The following is an 18364-nucleotide window of genomic DNA, read 5'->3' on the forward strand; positions in this document are numbered from 1 at the left end:
AAGATCGAAAGCGTTGGATAAATTTAAAATATTCAAAGCTGAAGTTGAAAATCAGCACGATAAAAGAATAAAGATAGTAAGGTCCGACCGTGGGGGAGAGTACTACGGTCGACACACTCCATATGGCCAAGTCCCTGGACCTTTTGCGAAGTTCTTGCAGGAGACTGGCATAGTAGCCTAGTATTCAATGCCGGGCGAGCCTCAGCAAAATGGAGTAGCTGAAAGGCGCAACCGTACCCTTATGGATATGGTGCGCAGCATGATGAGTTATTCCAACTTGCCATTGGGATTATGGATGGAGGCGCTTAAAATCGCCATTCACATTCTCAATAGAGTACCAAGCAAGTCGGTGCCCAAAACACCATACGAGCTATGGACAGGAAGGATGCCCTCCCTACAACACTTCAGGGTGTGGGGGTGCCCTGCTGAGGCCAAAATGTTTAATCCAAACATTGCAAAGTTAGATCCCAAAACAGTAAGTTGCCACTTCATTGGCTATCCAGACAGATCAAAAGGTTTTCGTTTCTACTGCCCTGACAGATATACAAAGTTTGTAGAAACGAGACATGCAGTCTTCTTAGAGGACGAAATGATGAGGGGGAGCTTGGTAGCTCGGAAAATTGATCTTGAGGAGAAGAGGGTGCATGCACCTAATCCGATGATTCAGGAGCCATTTTTCTCACTACCAGTTGCAACTCCACCCATGACAGCTGTGGGGAAAGACCCGGAACCTGTCCGTCAGGAGCCGACTGAACCCGTTGTTGAGCATGAAAGGGAGGTGCAACAGCAAAATTTAGAAGAAGTGCCAGAAGTTGAGGCACAAAATGTGCCAGAAACTGAGGCCCTTAGAAGGTCTACAAGACCAAGAAAGTCAGCTATTTCAACTGACTTTAAAGTTTATAACACAGAAATGGTTCATATGGAAAAAGATCCCACCTCATATGAAGAAGCCATGAGAAGCCCTCATTCATCGATGTGGATGAAGGCAATGGAAGATGAGATGAAATCGATGAGTTCCAAAGATGTTTGGGACTTAGAGGAAATTCCCAAAGGAGCCAAAACAGTAGGCTGTAAATGGGTCTACAAAATTAAGTATGACTCTAAAGGGAATATAGAAAAGTATAAAGCACGACTCATGGCAAAAGGATTTACACAAAGAGAAGGGATAGATTACAATGAGACATTTTCTCCAGTCTCATGTAAGGATTCCTTCAGAATCATAATGGCATTAGTTGCTCATTTTGATTTAGAGTTACATCAAATGGATGTTAAGACGGCATTCCTGAATGGTGATTTAAAAGAAAAGGTCTACATGAAACAACCCAAGGGTTTTATCATGGAAGGCAAGGAAAATATGGGGTGCCGCCTGAAGAAATCCATTTATGGATTAAGACAAGCCTCTCGGCAGTGGTATCTAAAGTTTAATCAAACGATTAAAAGTTTTGGATTTAAAGAAAATATTGAGGATAATTGCATTTATGCAATGTTTAAAAATGGGAAATATATTTTCCTAATCTTGTATGTGGATGATATCCTGCTTGCTAGTAGTGATGTTAGTCTACTACAAGAAACAAAGAAATACTTATCATCAAATTTTTACATAACAGATCTTGGTGAAGCATCATATGTTTTGGGCATAGAAATTCACCGAGATAGGAACAATGGAGTCTTAGGACTATCTCAGCAAGCATATTTAGAAAAGGTTCTTAAAAAGTATAATATGCATGCGAGTAAAGCCACACCTGCTCCAATAGTTAAGGGCGATAGTTTTGGGAAATTTCAATGTCCCAAGAACCAGTATGAGATCGATCAAATGAAAGCAGTACCATATGCTTCGGCAGTTGGCAGCTTACAGCATGCACAAGTGTGCACTCGCCCTGACTTAGCTTTTATCACCGGGGTACTCGGTAGATATCAAGAGAATCCAGGCCTAGAGCACTGGAAGATGGTAAAGAAAGCATTGCGTTATGCGCAAGGCACGAAGGACTACATGCTAATATACAGGAGAAGTGATTCCCTAGAGATAAAAGGGTATTCAGACGCAGATTTTGCGGGGGACAGAGATGATAGAAAATCCACGTCAGGATACATATTCACCCTCGCTGGGGGAGCTATTTCGTGGAAAAGCTCCAAACAGTCGATAGTTGCATCATCCACGATGTATGCAGAATTCATAGCATGCTTCGAAGCCACGGGGCAGGCGATATGGCTAAAGAAATTTGTACCCGACTTGAAAGTGGTAGATTGTATTCACAAACCACTAAAGATGTACTGCGACAACCAACCCGCAGTATTTTACGCTCACAACAACAAGTCGAGTAATGCTGCCAAAACAATAGAGATAAGGTATTATGTTGTGAAAGATAAAATCCAGGATCAAACTATAAGTCTCGAGCATATAAGGACAAAGGATATGCTTGCGGATCCGCTAACGAAAGGCTTACCACCCAATGTGTTCAAGGAACACTTAGCCGGCATGGGTTTAAGGGAAAGCCTTATGATTCCTGGATAGGCCCAAAAGGAACAGAATTTGTTTCTGAACATAAAGTATGTTGTAGCTGTATGATTCTAACGGCAATTAAGCCGTGACGATGAAACATGCTCTATGTACCAATATGTGATGAAACAGATAAACTAGAAAGTGTAAAGTTAAAAGTAAAGTTGAGATCAAGGGGGAGAATGTTAGGTTGATCTCTTTCCGTGTGGGCCCAACGGCCCATCGGGACCCTGATCCGCGCCCTGATCGGGGGCGCCCAACCACAATATGGTTGACGGGCCCCTGTCACGCAGCGCTACATAAAGAGGTGGGGCCGGCGGCACGCGGTACGAGGTTCACCGCGTTGCCAGTCTCCCACCGAAAACCCCGACCCGATCTAGGTCTAGCGCTGACAGTGACGGGAAGCTCCGCCGCCGCCACTGCCTACACATCGCCGCCACCTCCACCTTGCCCACTCTCCACCATCACCGTGCGCCCCAGCACCACGATGGCCTCCTCGAGTTCATCCTCTGCTGCACAAGGTAGGTGGTTTACCGGATTTAATCTAGCCTAGTGATCCAGAGGGTCTATCAGAAGGGAGTTATTTGAAGGATAGGGGACAGTTCCAAAGTACGCACGTGACGGGATCCATGGATTCCGAGAGGACATGATGAAAGACCGATTACCCCGAAAATAAATTGTTGGTTTAACCGAGTCTCAGATTTTCCGTATAATCACGGTGGGTGTAATGTTGTGTGGCTCCAGGAGCATTTTTGGGACGTTGATGTACAATAAATTATAAGGATACATACGACACCGCGGAATCGTGTGGATTTTCTTGCATGGTTCCCCGAGAAGTCGGTTTACCGCCAAATGTTCTTATAACCTGGCTATACAAGAACATGATGAAACCTAGGTAGGAGGGGCATCAAGTTCTAACCAGGTGGCAAGGGTTCTCTGTGGAGCGATGTATGGTGTGCAAAAGTACCATTGAAGATGCGTATTACCGCTTGTAAAGCTGCATCAGGAGCACTTGAGACGGACGAAAACAAGGTATTTTGGCCCCTTGCTACCATCGGCCGTTGTAGGGTACGTGGCCAGGATATTGAGGGTTCTCGATCAACCATAGGTGACGACCCTGATCCAAAGAATGTGCAAACTTGACTAACCTATCGGCATCACTATTAGCAGCTCAGCCCTCGAAAGTTATATTATAATTAAATGATAATAAGTGTTGCCTAATCTCCATTATTATTGCTCCATAGCTTCCCTGGCTTGCCTTGTGGATGTCAGAGACAATCTGCTTGGAGTCCGAAGCCAAAACAAAATTTTGTAGCATCAGATTTTGGGCGAGAGCTAAACCTTCTCGGCAGGTGATAGCTTCCAACGTTGCCACGTATGTTATTCCATGCACGACCAATGCTGGGCTGCCCATGTAGTTTCCATCTGTGTCTCTATAGCTTTTCATATAATCTAGCCGAGACCATTGGTGGACTTAAAGGGTGTGTCGTGGCCCCAGAATTTTAGATTTTTCTACTATGTAATATTTGTGAAAGGCCCAACAAATAAAATGAAGCCCACACTCGAGGCATTGGCGATCCGGGAAGGACAGGTAGTGGTTGTGGACTTCTATTTGAACAATATCCAGAATGCTTCGGATTGCAAGATAGTGGTGGACGACATCAAACAGAAACCCGCAGCGGAGTATGGCACCATTGTGCATGAAATATTAGAACGTTCTACATATTTTTCTTCTTGTTATATCGTTCATGAGAATAGGTGCTCGAATTTTGACCCTCGCAATCTCGCTAAGCACACTTTGGCACTTGGGTTTGGCCACCATGTGTGCTTGGGCCAATCGGGAAACCTCCATTTTCTTCCTGTAAATGTTTTGATATGAATAAAGCTTAGCGAGGATTCTCTAAAAACAAAACCTCATGTCTTCACCCTTTGCTCCTCCTAGAACGAGTGCCTTTGCCTAAAAAAAAAGAGTGCCTGATGCGGGGAATTCTATTTGGCATGCAGGTCGCAGGTTAGCTACCGCGCGTAACCCCCTCAGGCACGCGTTTTCGTATGGGCCGGCCTATTTCTGGGTTTTAACACGTTCTTTTCTTTATTTTTTCTTCCAGTTGTTTGTTTCTTTTTATTTTATTTGTTTCCCCTTTTTCTTTTATGTTTCTGTTGCGGTTTTCTTTTTTGTTTTACTTTTATTTTTTATATTTATCCTGTTTTTTAATTTATGATAATATGTTAAATTCATGAACTTTTTTTTTAAATCATGAACAAATTTTCAATTCACGAACATTATTCTGAAATCGAGAGCTATTTTTATTAAGTCGTGAACATTCTCTTAAATCGTGATTTTTTTGAAAATCTTGAACACTTTTTAAATTCATGAATCTCCGAAATCATGAAATTCTCTTAAATTTTTCACATTTTTTAATTCATGAACAATTTTTGAAATCATGAACAATTTTTAGAAATTGTGAATCATTTGAAATTTTCGAACATTTTTTAAAATTCGTGAACATTTTTTTAAATCATGAACATTTTTTGAAACCTCAAACATTATTCAAAATCATGAACTTTCTTAAAAAACTCATGAACATTTTTTTTACAAATTCGTGAACATTATCTTAAACCGTGAAGATTTTTTGAATGCTCAAATTATTTTTGTAATCGTGAACATTTTCTGAATTCATGAACCTTTTTAAAAAAATTGCATCTATTTAGAAATTTTTGAAATCCTGAATATCGAAAAAAACAGGAAACAAAAAAAAGGAAAAGAACAGTGTGGCGTCCGAGCCCGCACATGGGTTGGCCTAGAAGGGCGAGCCGGGGGCTGCGCACGACTGATGACTCGGGTTCTCAGGTTTGGGGTGGAGCTTGCCAGTGTCCCACCACCCACAGGAGCTCATGGCGGTGAGAGGGGGCATGCTGCCATGGGAGAACCGGCGCCTGGCGAGGAGAGGGGAGCAGGAGAGTCGGGCATGTCAAGGGACAGGGGATAGCAGTCGTGGGGTGAGGACCAGTCCCGAACGGATAGGGGACGGCTGTCCGGACGATGATGGGGAGGGAGCGAGCGGTCGGAGGAGAGCGAGTTGGGAGTGGCGGCTGGCTGGTTGGTTAGGTCTCGCCTCGTGCTCGTGATCTACCTTTGCGGCCTCCTCCTTCCGGATGTTCTTACTTTTTTCAAAAGAGGATGGATTTTGTTAGCTTAAAATCAAGCATCAAGAGACTACAAATACAAAAACACACACACCAGTGTCTGCATAGTTAGGATGCACACAACAAACTACAAACGCAAACACATAAAAAACATGCCGGCAGTTAGAAAAATCATATAAGACTAAAGCTATGTGTAGATGAGAAAAAAAAAAGATAAAACCTCAAAGCTATGAGATCTGTGATCAGCATACCACAACAATGACTGCATCAACCATGTCATGACACCACATGGATGATAAGATTCACAACAGTAACACCTTCAAGAAGGAAACGAAACTCAAGCGTCGCCGTCATCAGATCCAACCACCAAGGCTAGAATCTAGGATTTTCACCCTGATCAATTCGAGCATATCCAAGGAATGCCTTCAGCAAGGTAACGTCATAAAATAAACATCGTCATTGCCAGGTATAACCAGCTCGGGTCAGACCTAAGATTTCACCCCGGAGCTCGAGACGGGCTGTTCGAGTAGCACCACCATCAAAATCACTTTTCCGTGACCCGAGCAACTACAGCCTACATGTGATGTGATTGCCACTGTTGCATAACTATCCCACTACGTAAGTCGTCGTCCATAATTTACATCTCACCATTGAAGTCAATCACTGGATCTGGAGACATAAACACTCCTGGAGATCTTTCAACGACCACCGTCATTGTGGAGCTGTAGGATGATCACAACTCATGGGAAATCCAATAGAGCCGTCGTGGTCTACCTTTCAGCAGAGAGCCCGATGCACGCTGGGCCTTGACGCCAAATCACGGATCTGAACGGAGACCGGCGTGCACATAGGAAACCCCACGCAGCACCACTCGGGTTCACCAAGAGGGAGGCCCGGCATCCTTTGGGCTAAATCAGCCTCCATAGGGCCGATCCGCATCAGCACGCCTACTCGGCTCCTCCATCACAGTCATAGTCATGTGCCTCCACGCCGTCGGGAGCCGCCGCTCGCGCCACTAGGCGTCGCAGAGCGCCCCCACCAACTGCCTACAGATCGGCACGCCGACCGGTCACGGAGTCCCTCCACCCAATGAGATGCAGTGCTGCTGTGGGAGAGCGCCACGCCGTCACCATAGACCACGCGAGCTTCGCTCGGCGGCGGTGTGGCAGGAGTGAGAAGATGAGGGCGCTGGCGGCACTAGGTTGAAGACGCGCCCATGTCGCCCTAGGTAGGACGACACGGGGCAAAGCGTTTTTCTCGGATTGACTCGAACGTTAGTTGGCTGGTTGACACGGCTAGGCCGGCCAGCTAACTATTACACGGTTAGTTAGCAGCTCATATACTTCTGAGGAATTTTTGCCAACCTCTCTGCTTCTGTCACTAAAAGCTATGATAGACACAGTTTTATATACTACTAATAAAGTGGAGATCGCTTCTGGTCGTCCGTCATCGGCGTTTTTGCAGAAAAGCCCTTGGCTTTTTATAAAATCAACCCGCAATCCTATTGTTCAAGTTTACCTGAACCGGTACGGGCAAAATAGAAAAAAAAGAACGACTGAACGACCCACGACCTTGCCTCCCATCCATCCGCCGCGCGCCACCACCGCCGGCCCCCGTCCATCCGCCGCGCGCCACCACCGCCGGCCCTGCCCTTCCGCGGCGCACCGCCCCCGCCGCCGCGCCCATCCTCAAGCAAAGGAACCGGACAAATTCCCTCCAGAGGAGAAGGAAAAGAAACAAATTTCTCCCGAGGAGAAGTGAGAGGAACGAATTTCCTCCGTAATGGGCAAGACGGAGCAAAGGAAAGAGAAACAGAATGAGAAGGAATTCCAAATGGGAAAGGAGCGAAGAAAATAGAACCCAACCCATCGATCTCCCTAAGATGGTCGTGGTTGCTGTGGCACTCGCGAGCTAGCAACTTCGGAGCAGAGGAAGAGAGGGGGCATCGGCTCAGGCGCTGCGGTCGGGGACGAGGACGAGTCCAGCAGCTACAAGGAGATGATCATGTCGCTCCTAACCAGCACGGGGCTGTTCAACATCAGCGACTTCGTGCCGGCGCGGTCGTGGCTGGGCCAAGATGCGCCGGGTGCACCGCCAGTTCGACGGGCTCATCAGGCAGCTGCTGGCGGAGCACGCGGCAACGGCCGAGGAGCGCGCCCAGGAGGAAGGCCGGCTGGACTTCGTGGACAGGCTCTGGTTGGTGGCCTGGAGCAGGCCACGGCGAGGCGGTCAACGCGAGCCGCGAGCAGAGGACGAAACGAGGATGAGCGGCGCGGGATTGGCCGAACCTCTGGGGGCATGCCGTAGGTGGCGGAGGCTGTGGGCGGGGCCGTCCGAATCGGGCCGGAGGCGGGGCTGCTGGCAGGATACAGAGCGACTTCGTGCCGGCGCGGTCGTGGCGAGGAGCTTCCATGGCGTCTCTGGGTTCCTCGCCGATAAGGGTTGCTGCCCTGGCTCTGGCCAGCCACCACGGCCGCGCGCACTCCAGGAGAGTGGAGTGCATTGTCGGCGCAACATGTGTAGAAGAGGAGGAGGAGCGGCACTGGGTGATAGTGTGGCTGAAGAAGAGGAGGACCAGCGGTGGGTGAGAAAGAGGAGTGGCGATGTGGAATTGTGGATAAGACTGAGAGACACGCGGATGGATGAGAAGGAAGAGTGGCGCTGGGTCGGTCGGTGCATTTCTTTAAGGGAAACGTTTGGGGCCGGGGCACCGAGACTAGAAAAATCCTTCGGGCTGCTGAGAACAGAGAGAAGTAGTTGCAGAAAGGTTTGATAGGGTTAGGCAGATGCCCCATTATTCGTAAACAAGAAGAAATCCAGATTAGTTTGATGGAGCCGCTCGGTCAACTGTTCCTCGGAGACACGGTCGAAGCTTCGGCCGGTCCAGTCCACGCGCGCACGCCGCGACCCAGTCGCGAGCAACCACGTGGCGCTGCGGATCTCGCGAATCTCGCCTCATTCCTGTCTCGCAGCTTCGCGGATATCGCCCCCATCCTCATCTCCTGCAGCGCCGGCGCCCACATCTCGCCGTCGGCCATGGAAGGTCGAATCCCCCGCGCGTCCATGGATGTAAATCTCACCCCGCCATGCTTTACAGCCCGTTTCGCCATTGGATGCAGCCCGTTGACCAATCCCCATCCCCGGCGGTTGCAACTCCCACACGTCTCGTGCTTCTGCCTCGCCGCCGACGAGCCGGGCGGCGATGGTCGACACCGGAGGCTTCTGCAGAATCGTCGCACCCCCATCATGTTGCAACCGTTTAAAAAAAAGCTTCATCCCCCTAGATGAAAAGCTTCAACCGGATGTAGAGAAAGCTACAAGCGGTCAGCGCCATCGCCGGAAAGCTACAACCGTTGACATGAAATGCTACATCCTTTGATTAAAAAAGCTTCAACCGAAACGACACAAAAAGCCTTGACCAAGTGCTGCTAAAAAGAAAATAGCTACAACTTTTGGTAGAAAAGCTTCAACGGTTGTTGGAAAAAGCTCCAACCATTGAGAGAGAAAGCTACAACTAGACACTATGAAAATAAGAAAGCTTCAACCAGCGACGGCTGGAGGTGGAAGAAGTGAAGGAAATATGCCCTAGAGGCAATAATAAAGTATTATATATTTCCTTATATCATGATAAATGTTTATTATTCATGCTAGAATTGTATTAACCGGAAACATAATACATGTGTGAATATATAGACAAATAGAGTGTCACTAGTATGCCTCTACTTGACTAGCTCGTTAATCAAAGATGGTTATGTTTCCTAGCCATAGACATAAGTTGTCATTTGATTAACGAGATCACCTCATTAGGAGAATGACGTGATTGACTTGACCCATTCCGTTAACTTAGCACTCGATCGTTTAGTATGTTGCTATTGCTTTCTTCATGACTTATACATGTTCCTATGACTATGAGATTATGCAACTCCCGTTTACCGGAGGAACACTTTGTGTGCTACCAAACGTCACAACGTAAATGGGTGATTATAAAGGTGCTCTACAGGTGTCTCCAAAGGTACTTGTTGGGTTGGCGTATTTCGAGATTAGGATTTGTCACTCCGATTGTCGGAGAGGTATCTCTGGGCCCACTCGGTAATGCACATCACTATAAGCCTTGCAAGCATTGTGACTAATGAGTTAGTTGCGGGATGATGTATTACGGAACGAGTAAAGAGACTTGCCGGTAACGAGATTGAACTAGTTATCGAGATACCGACGATCAAATCTCGGGCAAGTAACATACCGGTGACAAAGGGAACAACGTATGTTGTTATGCGGTCTGACCGATAAAGATCTTCGTAGAATATGTGGGAGCCAATATGGGCATCCAGGTCCCGCTATTGGTTATTGACCGGAGACGTGTCTCGGTCATGTCTACATAGTTCTCGAACCCGTAGGGTCCGCACGCTTAACGTTACGATGACAGTTTTATTAAGTTTTGATGTACCGAAGGAGTTCGGAGTCCCGGATGAGATCGGGGACATAACGAGGAGTCTCGAAATGGCCGAGACGTAAAGATCGATATATTGGACGACTATATTCGGACTTCGGAAAGGTTCCGAGTGATTCGGGTATTTTTCGGAGTACCGGAGAGTTACGGGAATACGTATTGGGCCTTATTGGGCCATACGGGAAAGAAGAAAAAGGGCCTCAAGGGTGGCCGCACCCCTCCCCTTGGTCTGGTCTGAATTGGACTAGGGAAGGGGGGCGCCCCCTTCCTTCCTTCTCTTTTTCCCTTCCTCTTTTCCTATTCCATATGGGAGGTGGAATCCTACTAGGACTAGGGAGTCCTAGTAGGACTCCACACTTGGTGCGCCCCCTCCTAGGGCCGGCCTCCTCCTCCCTTGCTCCTTTATATACGGGGGCAGGGGGGCACCCCAGAGACACAACAATTGATCCTTGAGATCTCTTAGCCGTGTGCGGTGCCCCCCTCCACCATATTACACCTCGATAATACCGTTGCGGAGCTTAGGCGAAGCCCTGCGTCGGTGGAACATCATCATCATTATCACGCCGTCGTGCTGACGAAACTCTCCCTCAACACTCGGCTGGATCGGAGTTCGAGGGACGTCATCGAGCTGAACGTGTGTAGAACTCGGAGGTGCCGTACGTTCGGTACTTGATCGGTCGGATCGTGAAGACGTACAACTACATCAACTGCGTTGTGATAACGCTTCCGTTGTCGGTCTACGAGGGTACGTGGACAACACTCTCCCCTCTCGTTGCTATGCATCACCATGATCTTGCGTGTGCGTAGGAATTTTTTTGAAATTACTACGTTCCCCAACAAGAAGATGATAAAATGCTGCAGTTTTGCTACATGCTTCAACCGGCATAGATTTTTGCTACAACTGGCATAGCATTTTGCTACAACTAGCGTCACGTTTTGCTACAACACACAGCCGGCATCGCGGTTTTGCTACAACTAGCATCGTTTTTTGCTACAACCGGCATAATGTTTTGCTACATCCATCACGGCCGAGCTGCGACCCAGCACGGGTTTCTGTGAATTCCGGCGGCGAGATCCAGCACGGGGGGCAGGGGCGGATGCTGCAACCGGTCGCCGGCGAGCTGCTACGGGCTCGCGGCGAGCTGCAACCTCGACCGGCCGTAACGGAGCTCGAGCCCAAATCCATGGCGGCAAGGAGGTCATGACGTATGTAAGACATGATTGAAGCAATCCCAAGGCGGCTTGATAGGTGGGGGAGCCCCTCGTCGACGTGATTCGGCCGCGGGGAACGAATAACAGGCGGATCTAGCCGCCGCCGCCGCCGCGGATCGGGGACGGGCAGTCGCGGGGGGGTCCAGCTCCCCTGTTTTCCTTGCTGTGGCTGTTCGTACACGGTCGCAACAAAACTGTTCTTTTTTGCTGCAACGGTTGCTTCAGTCCGTGTATGCGCGCAGATCTAACGGTCCATGCAAACCGCATCGGACGGCTGGGCCTCGACCGGCCCAACTGTTGAGCCGGTGCGCCGGCGCAGATCGCTGCCCTTTCTTTAATGAATGAAAGGAAATTGGTCTTGTACCGGCTAGATGCTACTGGATGCATGCGTGCTAGCATCAATTATAAATTTTTATTTTTCAAAAGAGCACCGATTATTACTCGCTGTTGTTGTTTGTTGTTACATTATATATACGCCCTTTTCTTAAATAAGTGTCCTAATTTTAGTACAACTTTGTATTATAGTTATACAAAGTTAAGACACTTATTTTAGGGCAGAGAGTATAATAATTAAAAGTGGGTGAAATATTAGAAAGAAATATTTCTAAAGGGAGAAGATATTTGAAGCTCACCGGTGCTTGCTGTCCATGAAGATGTTCCTCAAATCTGGATGTCATGGGTGAGATAGGGAGGAGAGACGGAGGGATGACCAATAGAGAGAGTGTGACAACGGTGCATCTTGCTCGCGTCCTGTTTCGTCCAGCATCGCAGCTAGGAGGGGGGAGCACTACCCTCCGTTGTACCATCTATCCCACGCAGTTACCCTAATCCTGATCCTCATCGAGGCTCGATGATAATGTCCAGGAAAGTGCTCATGTTGACGTGGAGAATGTGCTTCTACTGCTAGCGGCAACGTGTCAACAAAGAGCGGCAAGCATTGTAAATACTTTACTTTCCGGCAATCATATTTTTGAAGTGGGAAAGCATAAATATGAATTAATGTTAATAGGGATTGTGAGATATAGGAATTAATATATAATCTATTTGAGACTGTTACAGGTATACGTATGCTGCACAATTACTTTCACATCGAAGGAGTAGCCGATGATCTACCGGATAGATAAATGTTTAGATTTTTGCAATTATTTTTACACAGGGTTGTTAAATAACAACTTATTACACATAATTCAATTTCTTTATAGAGAGTTGAAGAAGTAGGTTTTATTTGTAGACAAAGAGATCACAAGCTTTTGAAGATCACAAGCTTTTGGAATACAATAAGATCTTCATAAAGTGGATTTTTATGAGTCTTACAACCAATTTAATTGGAAAATCTCATTATTCATCGTGACAGGTAAACTCCCGAATACCACATGGACACTTGGATTATTTTATACCCGTTGCAACGCACGAGCATTTTTGCTAGTATATGTGTGTGTGTGTGTATGACAAATCTTTCCTACAAGCAGTGGTAGTTACCACCACTTGCGTTTTGTATGTTGTATGTAGTATCTATCGAAACCAAGAGTATGTACGTGTACTATATAGTATCTTGCTTTGAAATATGTACTTGTATGCTCTTTTTTATGTACAAATATGTACGTATTTCATAAATATAACAAAAACTATACTCATATGCAATTTTTTCATGTAACTTGCTTTGAAATATCTTAGATATAGTATATGAATATAATTAAAATAATAAAATAATATATATAGTACCACATGGTAGTATATGAGATATGTGGGGTAACTAACACCGGGTGGTAGGATGGATTTTTCCTATAGAAAAAGAGGCTTCCATACGCCCCCATTAGTCCCCAAAATAATCGAACCGCGACAAAAGGGGTCTTTAGTCGCGGTTCGGGAGGAGACCCGCGACCAACTATCTGGGCCCAGCGCGCTCGGTCGACAGCTGGCGGACGGGAGGGGCTTTAGTCCCGGTTGGCCTGGCCGACCGGGACTAAAGGTCCTCAGGCTGGCCCGAAGGCCTTTAGTCGCGGTTGGCCAGACCAACCGGGACTAAAGGTTAGTCCTTTAGTCCCGGTTGGTGCCACCAACCGGTACTAAAGGGCCCATCAAACTCTCCCCCCCCCCCGGACCGCCTTTTCAGTTTTAGAAAAACCAAAAGAAAATGATGGAAATGTCAAAAAAATAAAATAAAATAAGTTTCTCATGTGATATGTGGTCTAGTTGTTGGGAAAATTAACAAATATGAATTTCGACTTTATTTGCAAAATCTCTCTGGAATTTCTTAAAATGGGCATAACTTTTGCATACGAACTCGGATAAAAAAGTTTTTTATATGAAAAATCATCTACTCGAAAAGTTACATCCGAATTTAATCGGGGGAACCTCGTTAAACATTTTCAAAATCCTCAAAAACCTAACAGAAAAAAAGATACGGGGCTTTTAAGATCTGGAGAGGCAAAAAAATTCAAAAGTTTCAAATTATGGTCAAACTGTGGTCAAACAATGGTCAAACTAATTATTCTAGAATATTAGTGTTACTAAATAATTATTTCAGTTTTTTTTAAATTTTGGTCAAATCTGGTCAAACAGTGGTCAAACAGTGGTCAAACAATGGTCAAACTAATTATTCCAGAAATATTAGTGTTACTAAATAATTATTGTTTTTTAAAACAATAGTTTCAAACTCAAACAGTGAAATGTGTCACTTCATGCTCAAGCAAAATTCCTGAGGGTTAATAGAATTGACATCCTACTATTGTCAGGAAAACAACAAGTGCAGACTTGGAAACGAGGGAGAATAGAACCCGAAAGTTAAGCGTGCTCGGGCTGGAGTAGTGAGAGGATGGGTGACCGTCCGGAAAGTTAGATGATTTGGAATGATGAGGGGTGATTAGAGATTAGAGGATAAATTGAGCAGTGATGAGGGGTGGTGATTAGAGATTAGAGGTTAAAATAATTCAGAAATTTGAAAATAAAAAAAATAAAAAAAATTCGCAAAAAAACCAGGTTTAGGGGGGCTAAAACCCTAATCCTGCGGAGGAGGCCTTTAGTCCCGGTTAGCCACGAGAACCGGGACTAAAGGTCCTCCGCCCCGACGGACTCCTGGCGCCCACGTGGACGGGCCTTTAGTCGCGGTTCGTAAGAGGCGCGACTAAAGGGGGGGCCTTTAGTCGCGCATATTTAGTCCCGGTTGCACAGCCGGGATTAATGGCCTTTGCGAACCGGGACTAAAGGCCTATTCTCTACCAGTGATATAACGGCTTTCCTATCTACACTAGCAGCAGAGTGTGCTATCGGAACCCTTGATTTGCATCAAGATCCGAACCTTTATATGGATAAGGTTCCTATATATTGTACTCCCTCCGTTCCAAAATATAAGTGTTTTTAGAGATTTCAATACATGACTACATACAGAGCAAAATGAATGAATCTACACTCTAAAATATGTCTACATACATCCGTATGTTGTAGACCATTTGAAATGTCTAAAAAGACTTATATTTCGGAACGGAGGGAGTATCATGGTAGATCGCATATACCAAAGGGGAAGCCACGTGCTGAACTTTAGAGAGCACCGGACCAAAATGGCAACCTATGTGCTGCGATGGCAGTAATATTCAGAGTATGCATGCATCTTCTTTCTAGCATTGGGCCACGAGTATGGACCGTTTGGGTAACCCTACTCTATAGGTTTTGTTGTTTTCTTGGCGTTGAAGGGTTCCATCCATCCAGATCTATTTTTAGCAAAGATGAAGGTCTATTGTCTGTATGCACTACAAAGTACAAGCGGTTCGGCACCTTTCGTTTCGTTGGTTTCAGGACGCTGGAGTCAGAAATCATGCATTCCATTACCAATGCTAAGTATGCTTTCATGACTACATTGTTGTTATTACAGGCTCGACTTAGTGAGTCAGAGAGGCATTGACGAGAGGTCGTTACAGTAGCTCCCTGGCACTGCAATTCGGTGCAAAACACCGGCAACACATTGTTCGGATCTGTGATGCGAGTCATCTATCGTCCAAAAATCATGCAATTACCAACTATTAATTCATCTTTGAACTGAAATGTTCTTTTAGTTTTACTAATCTTGCTGGGCCTGTTACAGCCGTGTTTTCATCACGAATTTGTGCGTCGTTTTCTCTGATTCAGTCGGAAACCAGTGCTGACGAGGATCAACTTAGGTAAACACCAAAAGATTGCATGGGTCTAATTGACTGTGTGTGTTGAACCACCTACACCCTCTTGCACTTACAGGATGCAGCTGAAGGGCCGGTTGCTTTCCATGTCTTGGCCGGTCGAAAAAAAGGAGGGGTACATACATACAACGAGGTATGGACAAATTATGGCTGTATTACAGGGATGGCTGCTCCTCTTTACGATTTCACTATTGGTCACAGTGTTCGCGTCCCTTCCTGTGTGGTAAGTGGTAACTGATGTTGAAACTTGAAAGGCTACTGCTGCCTTGTACTACTACTATATACTCTGTTACACTATCACGAGGAGGAAGCGTGTTTTTGAAGAATGAGTTCTGGACTGGTCCACGAGCTCGACGAGCAGGTACGCCCCGCGCTTGGTTTGTGCATGCGGCCTGTTCGCTCAACGGCAGCGCATGCATCACAGAAGACCACGCGGAGACGAGGTACTACTACCAGTGCAGGAACTGGCATCTATTCCTACTCCTTGTCAATTTGTCCTATTCTGGATTTAGAGCTGCGTTCTATTCTATAGAGGCTCGATTTTGATTTGGGAGTATAACCTGTTGAATTACGCGACAAAAGCAAACCGTGGCGCGCTGAATTTATTTCACTTCCAATCTTCGTTGAATTTGTCATATTTACATCTCATGGCGTGTTCTTGCTGTCCTCTTCTCTTAGTGATATTTATTGCTCGCTCCTCGTCTAAAGAAAAGGCATCTACTTCGACCAAGGCTGCAGACCTTGATGAAACATCTTCCTATCGTTGCTGCTGCTCGCTGCTACTAGTACTACAGCCCTTAGTTGCTCGAATGGAAGTTTTCCGAGCTGGCCGTGCAAACAATGGAAGCGGCAGTTCGACCATGGTGAGTATTGCTAGGGCTGAAGATGCATTTGCAGGCACCATGGTCCCTGTTGGAGTGCTGGTGAAGATGTTGAGGCCTTGAGTGTCATATCCTCAGGTATGATGCGGGATTTCCAGTTTAGCTACAGAAAAAAGTGTACATCTGTTCGTTGTTCTCTGGTTTCAGCGCCTTGATTGTTACACCTCGCATGGTCCGCAACCGAGCCAAAGGCCGGGCGCACGCTGGAGCATTGGTGAGAGCAGCTGCAAAGCAAGGTTCATCCCATGTTGAAGCAAACGAAATTGAACCTGAAGCTATAACTGAAGAAAAGATTGAGAAACTGACCTGAAGCAACGAAAACTGAACCTGCCGCAAGTCTCCAAGGGAAACTGTTCCGTCCACGAGATACTCGTCCAAGGATTGGGTTAAATAACCACATCTCTCTGACTGTGTGGTAAGCTGGGGACCCACTTGTAAGTGTGAGATGAGAGGCTAGTTGTTATATACTCTGGTGGGATCACGGACCGCCTCAAGAGTTAAGATTCGCTCAAGAAATAGAAAGTACTAGCACTGTCAGAATAGGTCAGGTAATCTCTGATCCCAGGATTCCAGGACGTAGGCCACGGGTCGTTCGTTTTAGCCTTCCATCAACAAGAGTAGCAGGTCTAGCGAACCCGTGGGTTTACTTCTTGGCTTGATCTGGCGAACCAACCTTGCAAAGCACGTTTCTTTCTTTTTGCATGTGCCATTCGACAGCAAAGCACATTTCAATATAGAACGTTTTTCCCTTCTGACTATATTACACAAGCACGGCCTGCAAATGGAGTAAAATCATTTTTCGTTGTAAATGCTAGTGGTAATGACTGCTATTTTCTGTTTAGTTGCTCGATGGTGCCATCTGAAAAATGATAAAAGTAGAGTGAGAGAGTTAGAAAATTTTATGATTCTGCGTACACATGTTATAGAAAATTTTGGTTACATTGAACCCAAAAAAAGTGCAAGTTGGTATGTATTTCCTTCGTAAAGAAATATAAGGAAAAGTCTAACCGATCCATTAAAAGTTAGCGGAGTATATACCTTAGTGGAGTATATATATAATCCACTAAAATTTCGCCGCACCTAGCCGATCCCCTAAAGTTAGCGCAGTATAACTAAATTTGCACAAATTCAATCAAATTTGAACCGAAAGATGATGCAATTAAGCATAAGTTCAAAACATAAAGTTCTCGCAACCGAACATTAAACATAATTTGAACTAAAACTAAACTTAAACTACTTTCGACCGAAATGGAGGTTGAGCCAATCCTTCCAGGTGAGGTCACCCTCGGTGAGAGCTGGGTCCGGGCCAGTGTCGTCGTCATCACCGGGGAAGACACTCCGCCACTCCTCGACGTCGATCTTGTCATCACCGCCCTCCATGCCGCCCGCATTGCCGCCCTCCTCGCTGCCCGCGTTGCTACCCTTGTCGTCGGAGATGACGATAACTTCGTCGTCATTGACGACGAAGATCGCTCGCTCGCCTCCACTAGCTCCGGCTACTGCCGGCAGAGGTCATCCATGTAGGCCTCGGCGGTGGCCTCGGCCTCGAGGCGCTCCCTCGCCGCCCGGTCTTCCCGCGCCATCCGAGCGGACACCACCCCCGGCTCCGGCAAGACAAGGTCGACCAGCCGCGTGCCGATGGGAAAATTGAGCATCGCGTCGCGGCCGTGGAACTAGACCTGCCACCGGTCACATTCCATGGCCGCGAGCTCGGCGGTGTGGAAGGAGTCGACCCACTTTCACGTGTCGGTCTTGCGGACGGTGATTTCGGCCACCCACGTCCCCCGTGACCGCTGTCGGACGCCCATGTAGGTCCTCGTCGGGGCGCGGCTGAGGGAGGTCTGGGAAGTCCACAAAACACATGGGGGTGCGGCGGCCGGCGGATCGGCTGAGTGGCAGCGGCTCGACGAAGCGGCCACGGAGGACAACCCGCGGGCGTGGCGGCGCGGATCCATGCTGCGGATCAGTGAAGGGATGAGAGGAAGAGATATGGGAGTTCAAGGTAAAAAAA

The 18364-nt window shown here is 46.8% G+C and overlaps 1 pseudogene; it reads left to right on the forward strand.

Annotated features, from left to right (window-relative positions):
- Positions 1-7642: 7642 nt before the first annotated feature.
- On the forward strand, positions 7643-16663 carry LOC123159764 (uncharacterized; annotated as a pseudogene).
- The last annotated feature ends 1701 nt before the right edge of the window (positions 16664-18364 follow it).

The sequence above is a fragment of the Triticum aestivum genome, chromosome 1D, assembly GCF_018294505.1.
Source record: "Triticum aestivum cultivar Chinese Spring chromosome 1D, IWGSC CS RefSeq v2.1, whole genome shotgun sequence".
Lineage (NCBI taxonomy): Eukaryota > Viridiplantae > Streptophyta > Magnoliopsida > Poales > Poaceae > Triticum > Triticum aestivum.